This window comes from Mustelus asterias, chromosome 8 (assembly GCF_964213995.1).
Source record: "Mustelus asterias chromosome 8, sMusAst1.hap1.1, whole genome shotgun sequence".
Lineage (NCBI taxonomy): Eukaryota > Metazoa > Chordata > Chondrichthyes > Carcharhiniformes > Triakidae > Mustelus > Mustelus asterias.
Window position 1 is genome coordinate 21,667,636 of NC_135808.1, and position 14,514 is coordinate 21,682,149.

General features: G+C 47.2%; 1 protein-coding gene and 1 pseudogene across 1 annotated transcript in view; one reads left to right on the forward strand and one right to left on the reverse strand.

Annotated features, from left to right (window-relative positions):
- LOC144497515 (major histocompatibility complex class I-related protein 1-like) overlaps window positions 1-12,651 on the reverse strand; it is a 44,172-nt pseudogene extending 31,521 nt beyond the window's left edge.
- The window catches only part of LOC144497682 (uncharacterized), a 273,548-nt gene that overhangs the window by 48,672 nt on the left and 210,362 nt on the right, over window positions 1-14,514 (forward strand). The gene's annotated exons all lie outside the window — the stretch shown is intronic.

The following is a 14,514-nucleotide window of genomic DNA, read 5'->3' on the forward strand; positions in this document are numbered from 1 at the left end:
AGTGGTTAGCACTGCTGCCTCACAGCTCCAGGGACCTGGGTTCGATTCCCGGCTTGGGTCACTATCTGTGTGGAGTTTGCACATTCTCCTCGTGTCTGCGTGCGTTTCCTCCGGGTGCTCCGGTTTCCTCCCACAGTCCAGAGATGTGTGGGTTAGGTTGATTGGCCATGCTAAAATTGCCCCTTAGTGTCCTGAGATGCGTCGGTCAGAGGGATTAGCGGGTAAATATGGAGGGATATGGGGATAGGGCCTGGGTGGGATTGTGGTCGGTGTAGACTCGATGAGTCGAATGGCCTCTTTCTGCACTGTAGAATTTCAGGATGTCAGAGGCACATAAAAGAGGCAACAGAGCATTTGTCTGTCATCTCAAAGTAGTTTATTAAGTCTGTTAAGAAGTAACAGTTGAGAGAGAATGCATTCGCTAAATATACAGGACAAGCTTATTATCGATGACAGGCGAGGCCGGCTCATTGATCCCAGAGGTCGAACCGATGATTGGCATGGACTGAGTTGGTCTCAGTGCTTGTGGTAATAGCATTCTGCCCTCTAGAGGAAATGTCAGGCGACTTTTCATTTGGAGGTTCTCCTTCTTCCCAGGTTCATTGTCCATCTGACAGCGTTTGCCTGCTGAGGACTTACACGTGAAGGGGGCCGCCCCTTGTTCGTAGGATAGAATCCCCACTGTGCAAAGGAGGCCACTTGGCCCATTGAGTCTGCACCGAACACAACCCCACCCAGGTCATATTCCCGTAACCCCACGTATTTACGCTGCTAATCCCCCTGACATTAGGGGCAATTTAGCATGGCCAATCCACCGAACCCCCACATCTTTGGAGTGTGGGAGGAAACCAGAGCACGCGGAGGAAACCCAGGCAGACACAGGGAGAACATGCAGACTCCGCACAGACAGAGACCCAAGCCGGAAATCGAACCAGTGCTTACCACTGTGCCACTGTGCCGCCCTTGTTGTCCGGGTGCTTATTAATATACTTTACAGGGCTTGTAATTTACCAAGTGTTCGACCACGTGCTGGAGAGAGCAATCTATGTGGCCTTTATCTTTACCTTGTCTTACTCAATGACTCCTTTGACTTTTTTATGTTTTCTTCACACAGAAAGTTAGCTTCAAGTTCGACACAATTCTGAAATATACCATTTATATATTACCCTTACATATCTTTCAACACAGTCCCCCCACAGGACAAAGATGTGCAAATTAGGTGAATTGGTCATGATAAATTTCCCCTCAGTGTACACGAACAGGCACCGGACTGTGGCGACTAGGGAATTTTCACAGTAATTTCATTGCAGTGTTAATATAAGATAACTTGTGATTAATAAATAAACTTTAACTTTAATAAAAGATCCCTGTTTCACACAACCAGTTCTATCTCTGAAGCTTCCCTTCCTTGACTTCCCTATCTCCTTATCAGAGCATGACTGTGCAACAATGTCTATTATAAATCCACTGAGCCCCCCTGCTTAATTAGACATCCTCCCAGCCTGCTTCTTAGAGGAAGTCCATTTCCATCCTCCCTTTAGCTCAGTCTCTGTTCCAGCTTTTCCAGTGATACCACCTCCCACAACACGACTTCCTCAGATGTCACGTTGTTTCAAAGGGACCTTAACAATGCCAATCACTTTTTGCATGTTCCTGGCATCATGCCTTTCCCTTCCTGCCAGGATACCCTTTACCCTCATTTTGCACATTTTACCAACCTTCCTCTGCCTCTTCCTGTATCAATCCTGGTGCAAACACATGTTCCTCTCACTCTCCTGCTTCTGTCTCTTGCATAGAAACATAGAAATACAGAGAATAGGAGCAGGAGGAGGCCATTTGCCCATTCATGCCTGCTCCACCTTTCATTTTGTTCATGGCTGATCATCCAACTCAATAGCTGTATCCTGCCTTGTCCCCATTTCTTTTCATTCCCTTCGCCACAAGTGTTATATCTAACTGCTTCTTAAAAACATACAATGTTTTGGCCTCAGCTACTTAATGTGTTAGCGAATTCCACAGGCTGACTACTCCCTGAGTGAAGACCTTTCTCCTCATCTCTGTCCTCTGACCGTCAGAATGCTGGATAATCATGGAGGAGGCCTTGTTGTCTATCCTTACTGATTGCGGTCTGTGGGTTCAGACGTCCAGGATCCAGTCACGAAGGGAGGAGCTGAGCCCGAGGCAACGGAGTTTGGAGATGAGTTTTGTTGGGGTAATGCTGTTGAAGGCTGAGCTGTAGTCGATAAAAAAGAGCCTGACCTAAGTGGCCTTCTTGTCCAGGTGTTCTAGGGTTGAGTGTATGGCCAGGGAAATTGTGTCTGCTGTGGACCTGTTGCGTTGATAGGTGAACTAGGAGGTTGCAAGCCTGATCATAATATTGAGGATGATTAAATATTCACTGCCCTCCAGTCAACGCTCCCTCCCTTCCCCACCCTCCGCACCCCTCCAGCATTAAATTAGAAAATGGTTAGACTTAGGTTGGGTTTATTGACCCTCCCCGTCCCTCCTCCCCCCTCCCCCACTGAACCTGAAAATCATCAAATTTGGGTTTGGATGAATTTGCTCCACAACCACTCTCCAACCCCCTCCCCCTCCCCCCCACCCCCCTCCTTTCCAGTCCCCATTGAAGGTCGATACGTTCAATTCTAGGTTGGTCTTGGTTGCTGATTGATTGATTGCCCCTGACTCCAACAATCAGACAAACAGAATCTCTGCATGATAATTTCCATTCTCATTTCTCTCTTACAGTTAACTTTGCTGCGATATTGATTCTGTCCCGGGGCAGGTGCGGCCTCTCAACTTGCACCACTCGTTACCTGGTGGCCATGGCAACAGCGGATCGACTGTTCATTATCAGTTCAGTCTTACTCTATCGGATAGGTCCTTATTATTTCCCTGTATCTGTCCTAGAAATCACTCCTGTATGTTGTGTTACCTTTGTACTGCTTTTTGCAACCACAGAATGTTCTGTCTGGTTCACCGTCACTTTTTCCGTTGATCGATTTGTGGCCATTTGTTGCCAGCAGCTGAAAACAAAATATTGCACCAAGAGAACCGCAACTGCCATTCTTTCAACAACCAGCATTCTGCTGTGTTTAAAGAATGTTCCCTCCTACTTTAGATTTGAACCCGAAGAGGTAATCGACAATGTTCCCTGGTTTTGCAAAGATAAGCAAAGCTATTATACTGATCCAGGATGGGTGGGATTTGACAGGTTTGGAAAGGTTTTAACCCCGTTTCTCCCATATGTTTCAATTCTGTTGCTCAACAGCCTGACGGTCAGATACATTTTAGTGACTAGTCGAGTCCGTAAGGGACTGAGGGGTCAGAGCAAGGGAGAGAATCACAGTGACACAGAGATGGAAAGCAGGAGGAAGTCTGTGATTTTACTCTTCACCATATCCGGCAGTTTCATACTCCTGTGGCTTTTATATGTTACAAATTTCTTATATTATACAATTACAGGAATGAACTCTGAATCTTACAGTGATTCTCTATATGTCTTTGCAGAAGTTTCAGTGATGCTGGTGGATTTAAATTGTTGCACAAACACATTTATTTATGCAGTCACTCAGTCCAAATTCAGGGAGCAGTTAAAGCATGCGGTGAAATATCCAGTTTCATCAATTATTCAATTCATTAATCAATCAAAGAACAACTGAGAAAAACCTAGAAGAGGGCCAGTGTCACTATTCCATGAAGATATCATTTATCCCCAGACTTCCATCAAAAGAATGACAACTGGAATTACCAAAAATCTAATAAATACCCAAGTCATGACAGAGTATAGATGAGGTTTGGAGGGGAATGAGAAGTGTCAGAGCACCCCCTCAGCACAAGAGGAGGAAACAACAGCCACAGTCAGTCCCCAGCCTCCGCACATGCAGTTCTCATCTCCTCAGATCAGCTCAGAAAGAAAAATACATTTGGAAAAGCCAAATACCCCAAATGCTGAAGTTTTCCTGTGTCAATAAACCATAATGTGTATCAACTAATTTAGAAACATTTTATTGATTCTCCTTTCATTCCCACACTGAATTCCCTCCAGCAAACCTTCGCTCTCTTCCTCCCTTCTGATGTGTGTTTTTAGTTGCACCAGCTCTATTCTAGGGCTTGTGCAGAGAGACGGAACCATGTGTGAGAGAGCTGGGACAGAGGATCCGAATACCCCAGCGTCTCAGATCAACGGCTGCTTGGATGGATGGGGCCGAGTCCCTTCCCTGGTTTTCAAGCAATTGTCAACTTGTTCTCTGTCCACTGCTTCTTTACATCACCACTCGCATAGAAATCAAAGAAAAATATATCCTTGATCTCTCTGCCGAAATCCGCCACGGAAATTGAGGGACATGGATGGAGTGCAGGACTGTTGCGATGGACGTCCAGCCGTGATCCTTCTGAGTAATGGAACAGATTAAAGGGGCCAAGTGACCTCCTCTCTCTGGATTCAACATCATGTTCGACTCGAAACGTCAGCTCTATTTCTTGCTCCATGCACTCTGCCAGAGTTTATCCAACACTTCCTGTTCTTTAATTCAGTTATCCAGCCACCGCAATATTTCCCTTTAACCGTTATGCTTTTGGATTAACTTTCAGTTATCAAATATCTTTATTTTAATAAAAACGGTCCAGGTTGCATCACAGAAATGGATTATCTAACATAATATCAAAGTGCACAAGGAGATATTTGGGCAGGTGACCAAGACGGTGGTCAGAGATTTACCTTTTAGGGTAGTGTTAATGTGGGGCTGAGAAAGATAGAGGAATAGCGCGGAATCTTATCGGCACGCCTGCTGGTGGGATGTTCCCGTCCAGCCGGACACAATTGGCATTTAGAGACATAAAGTCATAGAAATTTAGAGCAGGGAAACAGGCCCTTTGGCCCAACTTGTCCATGCCGCCCTTTTTTAACCACTAAGCTAGTCCCAATTGCCCGCTTTCGGCCCATATCCCTCTACATCCGTCTTACCCATGTAACTGTCTTGATGCTTTTTAAAAGACAAAATTGTACCCGCCTCTACGACTATGTGAGGACAAAATGTAATATTTCCAATTTCACAGACAACACAAAGCTAGGTGGGAATGTGTGCTGTGAGGAAGATTTAAAGCAGCTACAGGAGGATTTGGGCAGAATTAGTAAGTGAACAAGAACATGGCAGATGGAATGTAATGTGGAAAAATGTGAGATAATCCATTTTGGTAGAAGGAATAGATGTGCAGAGCATTTCCTGAATGGTAAGAAATTAGAAAGTGCAGATATACAAAGGGACTTGAATGTTCTTGTCCATGGGTCACTGAAGGCTAGCAGTCAGATGCAGCAAGTTATCAGGAAGACTTATGGAATGTTAGCCTTTAACACAAGATGATTTGAGTACAGGATTAATGAGGTCTTGCTTCAATATTGTAGAAGATTGGTTCGACCATACCTGGAGTACTGTTTGCAATTCTGGTCCCCTTACCTCAGAAAGAATATTATTGCCACAGCGGGAGTGCAACCAGACTTGTTCAGGGGATAACAGAACTGTCTTGTAAAGAGAGATTGGGCAAACTGGGCCTGTATTCTCGAGAGTTTCGAAGAATGAGAAGTAATCTCAATGAAGCCTACAAAAATACTGAAAGGAATAGACAGGGTAGATGCAGATAAGATGTTACCCCTTTATTGGGGAGTCTAGGAAAAGCATCCACAATGACAAAATAAAGGGGATAGTACTTAGAACAGAGATGAGAAATTTCTTGACGCAGATGGTTGTGAGTCTTTGGAATTCTCTACCTCAGAGGGCAATGGAAGCTCAATCATTGTGTACGCTTAAGGTAGAGATTGATAGATTTCTCATCAAGAATAAAGTAAATGTTATGGGGATAGTGGGAGTAAAAAGCACTGGAGTGTCCAATCCCGCCTTGATCATATAAAATGGCTGGCAGGTTCGACAGGCTGAATGGTCGACTCCTGTTCCTATGTTCATCTTTTCCAATACGGAAGAAGGTCTGCGCTGGAGGAAGTCCAGAGATAGCGGGAAGGGGTGAGTTCCAATGCAAACTGGATACAAATCCCAGTTTTTCTGTGTTGAGTTACTATGTAAATTAAAGTGAACAGAATAATTAATAAGTCCACTACCTCACATATAATAGCCGCATAGTTTGGCCATCCCCATCTCCTCTCTCCTTTCTTCCTCCCCAGTACATAGCTTCCCAATCCCCCCTCTCACATTTTTCTCCTGGATATTCTGTGTCCCTTTTATTTCCCCATCTCTTCCTTCTCAGAAACGTTCCTCCATTTTCCTCAGCAATTCCCGATCCTAAATCCCTTCCCATTCCTAGTTAGCCATTTGCTCCCTCCTTCCTCCTCCCATTCTTCCTTCTCATTACCCCTCCAGATTTCCCCATCCACATCTCACCTCTCCCATTCCCCATTCCCTTTTGCCATTTTCCCTCCCCATTCTGGTCACCCTATTATAGCAAGGATATCATTAAACCAGAAAGAGTGCAGAAAAGATTTACTCGGATGCTACCAGGACTTGATGGTTTGAGTTATAAGGAGAGGCTGGATAGACTGGGACTTTTTTCTCTGGAGCGTAGGAGGCTGAGGGGTGATCTTATAGAGGTCTATAAAATAATGAGGGGCACAGATCAGCAAGATAGTCAATATCTTTTCCCAAAGGTAGGGGAGTCTAAAACTAAAGGGCATCGGTTTAAGGTGAGAGGGGAGAGATACAAAAGTGTCCAGAAGGGCAATATCTTCACACAGCGGGTGGTGAGTGTCTGGAACAAGCTGCCAGAGGTAATAGTAGAGGCGGATACAATTTTGTCTTTTAAAAAGCATTTAGATAGTTACATGGGTAAGATGTGTATAGAGGGATATGGGCCAAATGCGGGCAATTGGGATTGGCTTAGGGGTTTAAAAAAAAAGGGCGGCATGGACAAGTTGGGCTGAAGGGCCTGTTTCCATGCTGTAAACATCTATGACTCTATATCCCATTCACAAACTGCATCCCCATCCTCAGTCACCTGGTCAAAATCTGCCCCATAGATAATTATGGACCGAGAGGACTCACACGAGCGCCACAGTGGCACAGTGGAGGGCACCACGTTGGTACAGTGATTACGCTGCTGCCTCACAGGGATCTGGGTTCGATTCCCTGCTTGGGTCACTGTCTGTGTGGGGTTTTCACATTTTCCCCGTGTCTGCGTGGGTTTCCTCCGGGTGTTCCGGTTTCCTCCCCCAGTCCAAAGATATGCAGGTTAGGTGGATTGGCCATACTAAATTGCCCTTTAGTATCAGGGTGACTAGCTAGGGTGAATGCATTGGGTTGTGGGGATAGGGCCTGGGTGAGATTGTAGTCAGTGCAGGCCGGATGGGCCGAATGGCCTCCTTCTGCACTGTCGGATTCTATGACCCTTGGAAACTGGCAGTTTCGAGATGCAATTATACAACTCATCCGCTTCATCCTGGACCACCATGTCTTCACCTTCAACAACCAGTTCTTCATCCAGACACACGGAACAGCCACGGGGACCAAATTCACACCTCAATATGCCAACATCTTCATGCACAGGTTCAAACAAGACTTCTTCACCGCACAGGACCTTTAACCGATGCTATTCACCAGATACATCGATGATATTTTCTTCCTTTGGAGTCATGGTGAGCAATCACTGAAACAAGTATATGATTACATCAACAAGTTCCATCCAACCATCAGACTCACCATGGACTACTCTCCGGAATCGGTTGCATTCTTGGACACACGCATCTCCATTAAGGACGGTCACCTCAGCACCCCACTGTACCGCAAGCCCACAGATAACCTCACGAAGCTCCACTTCTCCAGCTTCCACCCTAAACACGTTAAAGAAGCCATCCCCTACGGACAAGCCCTCCGAATACACAGGATCTGCTCGGATGAGGAGGATCGCAACAGACACCTCCAGACGCTGAAAGATGCCCTCATAAGAACAGGATATGGTGCTCGACTCATCGATCAACAGTTCCGATGCACCGACCTCCTCAGAAGACAAACACGGGACATGGTGGACAGAGTACCCTTCGTTGTTCGGTACTTCCCCAGAGCGGAGAAGCTACGGCATCTCCTCCGGAGCCTTCAACATGTCATTGATGAAGACGAACATCTCGCCAAGGCCTTCCCCACACCCTCACTTCTTGCCTTCAAACAACCGCGCAACCTCATACAGACCATTGTCCGCAGCAAACTACCCAGCCTTCAGGAGAACAGTGAACGCGACACCACACAACCCTGCCACAGCAACCTCTGCAAGACGTGCCGGACCATCGACATGGATGCCATCATCTCACATGAGAACACCATCTACCAGGTACACAGTACCTACTCTTGCAACTCGGCCAACATTGTCTACCTGATACGCTGCAGGAAAGGATGTCCCGAGGCATGGTACATTGGGGAAACCATGCAGACGCTACGACAACGGATGAATGAACACCACTCGACAATCACCAGGCAAGACTGTTCTCTTCTTGTGGGGGAGCACTTGGTTCTTCGGGTAAGTGTTCTCCAAGGCGGCCTTCACGACACACGACAGCGCAGAGTTGCTGAGCAGAAACTGATAGCTAAGTTCCGCACACATGAGGACGGCCAAAACCAGGATGTTGGATTTATGTCACATTATCAGTTACCCCCACAGCTTGCCTCCTGGACTTGCAGGCTGTCCTGTCTGGAGACAATACACATCTCTTTAACCTGTGCTTAATGCTCCCTCCACCCACATTGTCTGTATCTTTAAGGCCTGGCTGGCTGTAGGGATTCGCATTCTAATCAGTATTCTGTAACTTGATTTTGTGTCTCTGTGCACTGTTTGAGAGCACATTTCCACTCCATCTGACGAAGGAGCAGCGCTCCAAAAGCTTATTGTATTTGCTACCAAATAAACCTGTCAGACTTTAACCTGGTGTTGTTAAACCTCTGACTGTGTTCACCCCAGTCCAACGCCGGCATCTCCACATCATCCTCAACACATAAACACAATGGCTGCAAGACAGATCAGAGGCGAGGAATACTGTGGCAAGTAACTCACCTCCTGACTCCCCAGAGCCTATTCACCATCTACAAGGCACAAGTCAGGAGTGTGATGGAATACTCCCCACTTGCCTGGATGGGTACAGCTCCAACAACACTCAAGAAGCTCAACACCATCCAGGACAAAGCAGCCCGCTTGATTGGCACCACATCTACAAATATTCAATCCGTCTCCCACCGGTGCTCAGTAGCAGCAGTGTGTACTATCTACAAGATGCACTGCAGCAATTCACTGAAGATCCTTAGACAGCACCTTCCAAACACACGATCACTTCCATCTTGGAGGACAAGGGCAGCAGATAAATGGGAAGACCACCAACTGCAAGTTCTCCTCCAAGCCATTCACCATCCTGACTTGCAAATATATCACCATTCCTTCGAGGTCACTGGGTCAAAATCCTAGGTTTCCCTCCCTAACAGCATTGTGGGTCAACCCACAGAACATGAAGTGCAGCGATTAGGAAGGCAGGTCACCACCATCTTCCCAAGGGCAACTAGGGATGGGCAATAAATGCTGGTCAGCCAGCGACACCCATGTCCCGCGAATGAATAGAAAAAATACATTTTCCACTTTCTGTCACTCCGAATAACTCCCTTTAGTCACGCTCTCTGCTTTCTGTCCCAAAGTCAGCGAGTGATCCATTCTGTCACTCATCCCCTAACTCCACATGCTTTGACCTTGTCAATCAGTCCATCACGAACCCCCTTTTCTATTACATTTGAAAAATTATATGATATTATATCTATTACATTACCATTGTCTATTCCCTTTGTTACATCCTCAAAAAATGCACTAATTGGAGTAAAACAAGATTTTCCATTTCAAAATCCATGCTGAATATTCATTGTTATAGTATTTGATTCTAGATTTCCATGAATTGTCTCCAATAGAAGGAATTCCATTATTTTTCTGAACATTGATCTGAATCTGACTGAAGTAAACTCCCAGGATGCACTGGGTCCGGTCCTACTGTAATATTTGAGATGATTTATTATTGTCACATGTATCGGTACACAGTGAAAAGTATTGTTCCTTGGATATATTGGGCTCTGTCTATCCTCTAATATGATGTGGAGATGCCGGCGTTGGACTGGGGAAAAAACAGTAAGAAGTCTCACAACACCAGGTTAAAGTCCAACAGGTTTATTTGGTAGCAAAAGCCAGGAGCTTTCGGAGCGCTGCCCCTTCGTCAGGTAAGTGGGAGTTCTATTCATATTATTTTGTAAATTGAGTTTGTGTCTTTATATGCCCTGTTTGTGAACAGAACTCCCACTTACCTGACGAAGGAGCAGAGCTCCGAAAGCTACTGGCTTTTGCTACCAAATGAACTTGTTGGACTTTAACCTGGTGTTGTGAGACTTCTTACTGTATCCTCGAATATACCAGGCACACGGTGCCCTACCTCCTGTAATATCCCAGGATACACTGTGTCATCGCATACAGTAATATCCCAGGATACACCAGGATCTGTCCATCCTCTGATGTCCCAGGCACACGGTGCCCCACCTCCTGTAATATCCCAGGATACACCGGGCCCTGTAAGGCTGCAATATCTCAGGATACACTAGGATTTGTCCTATTATAATATCCCAGGATACACTGCATTCTGTATTACTGCAGTATCCCAGGATACACTAGGTCCTGTCATGCTGCAATATCCCACATACACTGGGCCCCACCACACTGTAATATCCCAGAACACCCCAGGTCCAGACTTACTCTAATGTCCAATGATACACCAGGTGCTGTGCTACTGTAATATCCCAGGATACACAAGCACCATTCATACTTTAATATCCCAGGATACTCTGGGCTCTATCGCACTGTAATCCCAGGATACACTGCTACCCGTGCGTCAATAATATCCCAAAATGCACTGGGTCTTGTCGTACAATAATATCCCTGGACACACTGGGCTCTGTCATACTCTAATATCCCAAGTAAACCAGGCCCTTGTGCACAGTAACATCCGAGGATACACTTGGCCTTGTCCTGACTGTAATATCGCAGGATACACTGGGCCCTGACCAATTAAAGGATCTCATGATACACAGCGCCCTGTCCCACTGTAATGTCCAATAACGCAACGGGTCCTGTACTCCCAGTTATTTCCCAGGATGCACCGGGCCCGGTCAGGCTGTAATATCCCATGGTACACCGGGCCTTATCCATCCTGTAATATCCCACAAGATACTGGATCCTGTTGCTCTGTAATACAGCAGGATACAGTGGGGTATGTTTCATGTCAAATCCATGGACACACAATTATTTCCCTCTAATGGTGGTGCCATGATATATAACACATTGAAGGTTAATATTTATTTCCCTCTCTCTGTATCCCGGGCCTCAGGCTGTCCTGGGCTGACAGCTCAGCACTGACCCTCACTCCTGTGATCCTGGTCTGAGGCTGGGTCCTCTCTAACAGTGAGAAACAGTCTCACTGTAAATCACCACCAGTGTCTCCTTCATCCCGCTGTGTTCCACCCGACAGGAATACTCGGCCTGGTCCTCTGGGTCAAACTCTACCCATTTCCGGATCTGGTAGGTGCTGTCGTGATTGGGTAAGATCCCACTGGACAGAGTCTCATCAATCACCACTCCGTCTCTCCACAGATTCACCTCGATGTCTTGTGGGTAAAACCCGGTGACGGCACAGGACAGCCGGTTAGAATCACCCAGACGGGTAAAGGACACGACGGGGGCAACTGAGAGAGAAAGAAAGAGGAGTCAGTACAGGAACCTCGAGATAGAGAGTCCCGGCATCACCCCCTTCACCGACTCTCACTCCCCCCCTCACTCACCAACTCTCACTCCCCCCTCACTCACCGACTCTCACTCCCCCCTCACTCACCGACTCTCACTCCCCCCTCACTCACCGACTCTCAATTAACTCTGTCCGTACTCCAGGTATTTCCTCAGCCACTCGATACACTCCACCTCCAGGTAATGTTTCCATTGCTCGCTATTGGCCATATTCCTGTCCAACTTGTTTTTGGTGATCTCTCCCCAGGGCACGGGGTCACCCACACCATGTGATCCTTGTCGAAACTGAGAAAATCATGTCAGTCCCACCCGTACTGGTTGAATCCACTCGTGGTCCCATCATTCCTCAGGTCACAGCCAGTCATCAGCTGGTAGAGATGGATCCCAGTGGATCAGAAACACAAACAGCCAATCCGAGCCAGTCTCCCTGGAAACAATCCCTCCACACATTCACAGCCAATCACATTTCCTGTCACATCTCCAATCGCAGCCAATGAGCCTCTGGCTCTCGGTTGCTGATCCACTCTGGGTTTCACCTCATTCCCACCTGGATCCCCGGGTGCTGGGAGAGTGAGCACTCACCTCCTGTCTGGTTGCTGCGGGACATGTAGAGCGGAATATCAGCTTTCAAATACATCTCCTGCTCCTCTGTGAAGATCTTCTTCCGCTCCCAGGCTGCCGGACCCTCGCTCTCCACCATCCACTGCTCCCGGGGGATCAGCTCCCTCCGATCGCTGTCGTACATCACAAACTGGACACCGTCCACATAACCGACAGCCACAAACTCCGGGAAACCCGGGATCGGAGTCATTCCCGTGAAGAAATACCGGAGAGAGTGAGAGCCTGAAATAGAGAGAGAGAGAATTCAGGATAGACACCCTAAAAACACCATCACCCTCACACACACACACACACACACAGAGATCAGGGCATGAACCCCAAAACACTGATTCCAAACCGAGAGCAAGATCTCCACCCAGCCTGGCATTGCCCCTCTCACACCCCATCACTCACTGACCCAGGGTTAATGCCCCAGTCCCCAGCCTGGCATTGCCCCTCTCACACCCCATCACTCACTGACCCAGGGTTAATGCCCCAGTACCCAGCCTGGCATTGCCCCTCTCACACCCCATCACTCACTGACCCAGGGTTAATGCCCCAGTACCCAGCCTGGCATTGCCCCTCTCACACCCCATCACTCACTGACCCAGGGTTAATGCCCCAGTACCCAGTCTGGCATTGCCCCTCTCACACCCCATCACTCACTGACCCAGGGTTAATGCCCCAGTACCCAGCCTGGCATTGCCCCTCTCACACCCCATCACTCACTGACCCAGGGTTAATGCCCCAGTACCCAGCGTGGCATTGCCCCTCTCACATCCCATCACTCTGACCACCCACCAGCTTAACGAACTCCCTGAAAATAAAGAAAGGGGAAGTTTGGGGGAAAAAGTCATCTTGGCAGTTGGAAAAACTGGGTCGTATTGAATCGACCGCCCAGTATTCATTGTGCGGCTTTTAATGACCCAGACACGGTGGGCTGACTGCGCTATTTGTTGTCTGTGGTCGTTTGGGCCGAGTAGCAACCAGGACTTTTAGCTGTTCCTGGCAATGCAGCATCGCCCCTTTTAAATGATCAGGCAAGGTAAATAGGGGCCAATTTAATTACACTCACACATTCCTGTTTCCATGTTTATTCTTCCAGAAAAGGAGTTGATGGGTTCAATTTGCATTTTTCACTATTTTTCTTGCCATTGAAGTCAATGTTAAAAAAAGAGGGGCAAAATCATAAGATGGTTGCACTGAAACGATGGCGCAAAGTTCAAATCTCCAAAAATAAATTAGTTACAGAGGGATTTTTTTAAATTTCCTGGAATCACGTCTACTTGAAACATATTTACAGAAGAAAGGCATTTACCCTATTTGTGGTGAACCATCGTTGGTTCACCACTGGGGTTGTTATTGTGTTACTGTTGGGCTAGGGTGTTGTTGTTATGGGGGTTGTACTATGTTGTTGGGTTAGGGTGTTTACCTGTCCTAAGTGTTATCATGGCACACTCCAGTGGGGTCCCGCCTCCGGTGGCAGGGTATAAGACCCCCTGCTCCGGCAGGACCCCTTCAGTCTGAACGGGTGAATTTGTGTTAGTAGTTTCATTGTTAATGTATTAAAGCCTTCAGTTCTAAAGCCTTGTTTCCGGGTGCTCATTGAGGTGCATCAATTTAATACATTAACTGAGAATATGGAACAGATCCTAAAACCGGATCGTCTGACACTGGACCCACGTGCGGTCGGTGCAGCTAACACGTTCGAACATTGGTGGAAGTGCTTCGAGGACTACCTGGCAGCCTCGGTAGCTATCACTACAGACAGTGATAGACTCCAGGTCCTCCACGCAAGGGTAAGCGACACGATTTACCTAGCCATTCGTGCAGCTTCCACTTACCAGGGTGCCGTCGAGCTCCTAAAGAATAGGTACATTACGCCACCCAACGAGATTCACGCTCGTTATCTCCTCGCTACACGACGTCGGCAGTCGGGCGAGACCATAGAAGACTACGCCAATGAACTCCTGCAGCTTGCCAGGGGTTGTGACTGTAAGGATGTCTCCGCCGAGCAGTACATGCAAGACCTCGCCCGAGACGCGTTCGTAGCAGGGGTAGGGTCCTCGTACATCAGACTTAAATTATTAGAAAAGGGGAAAC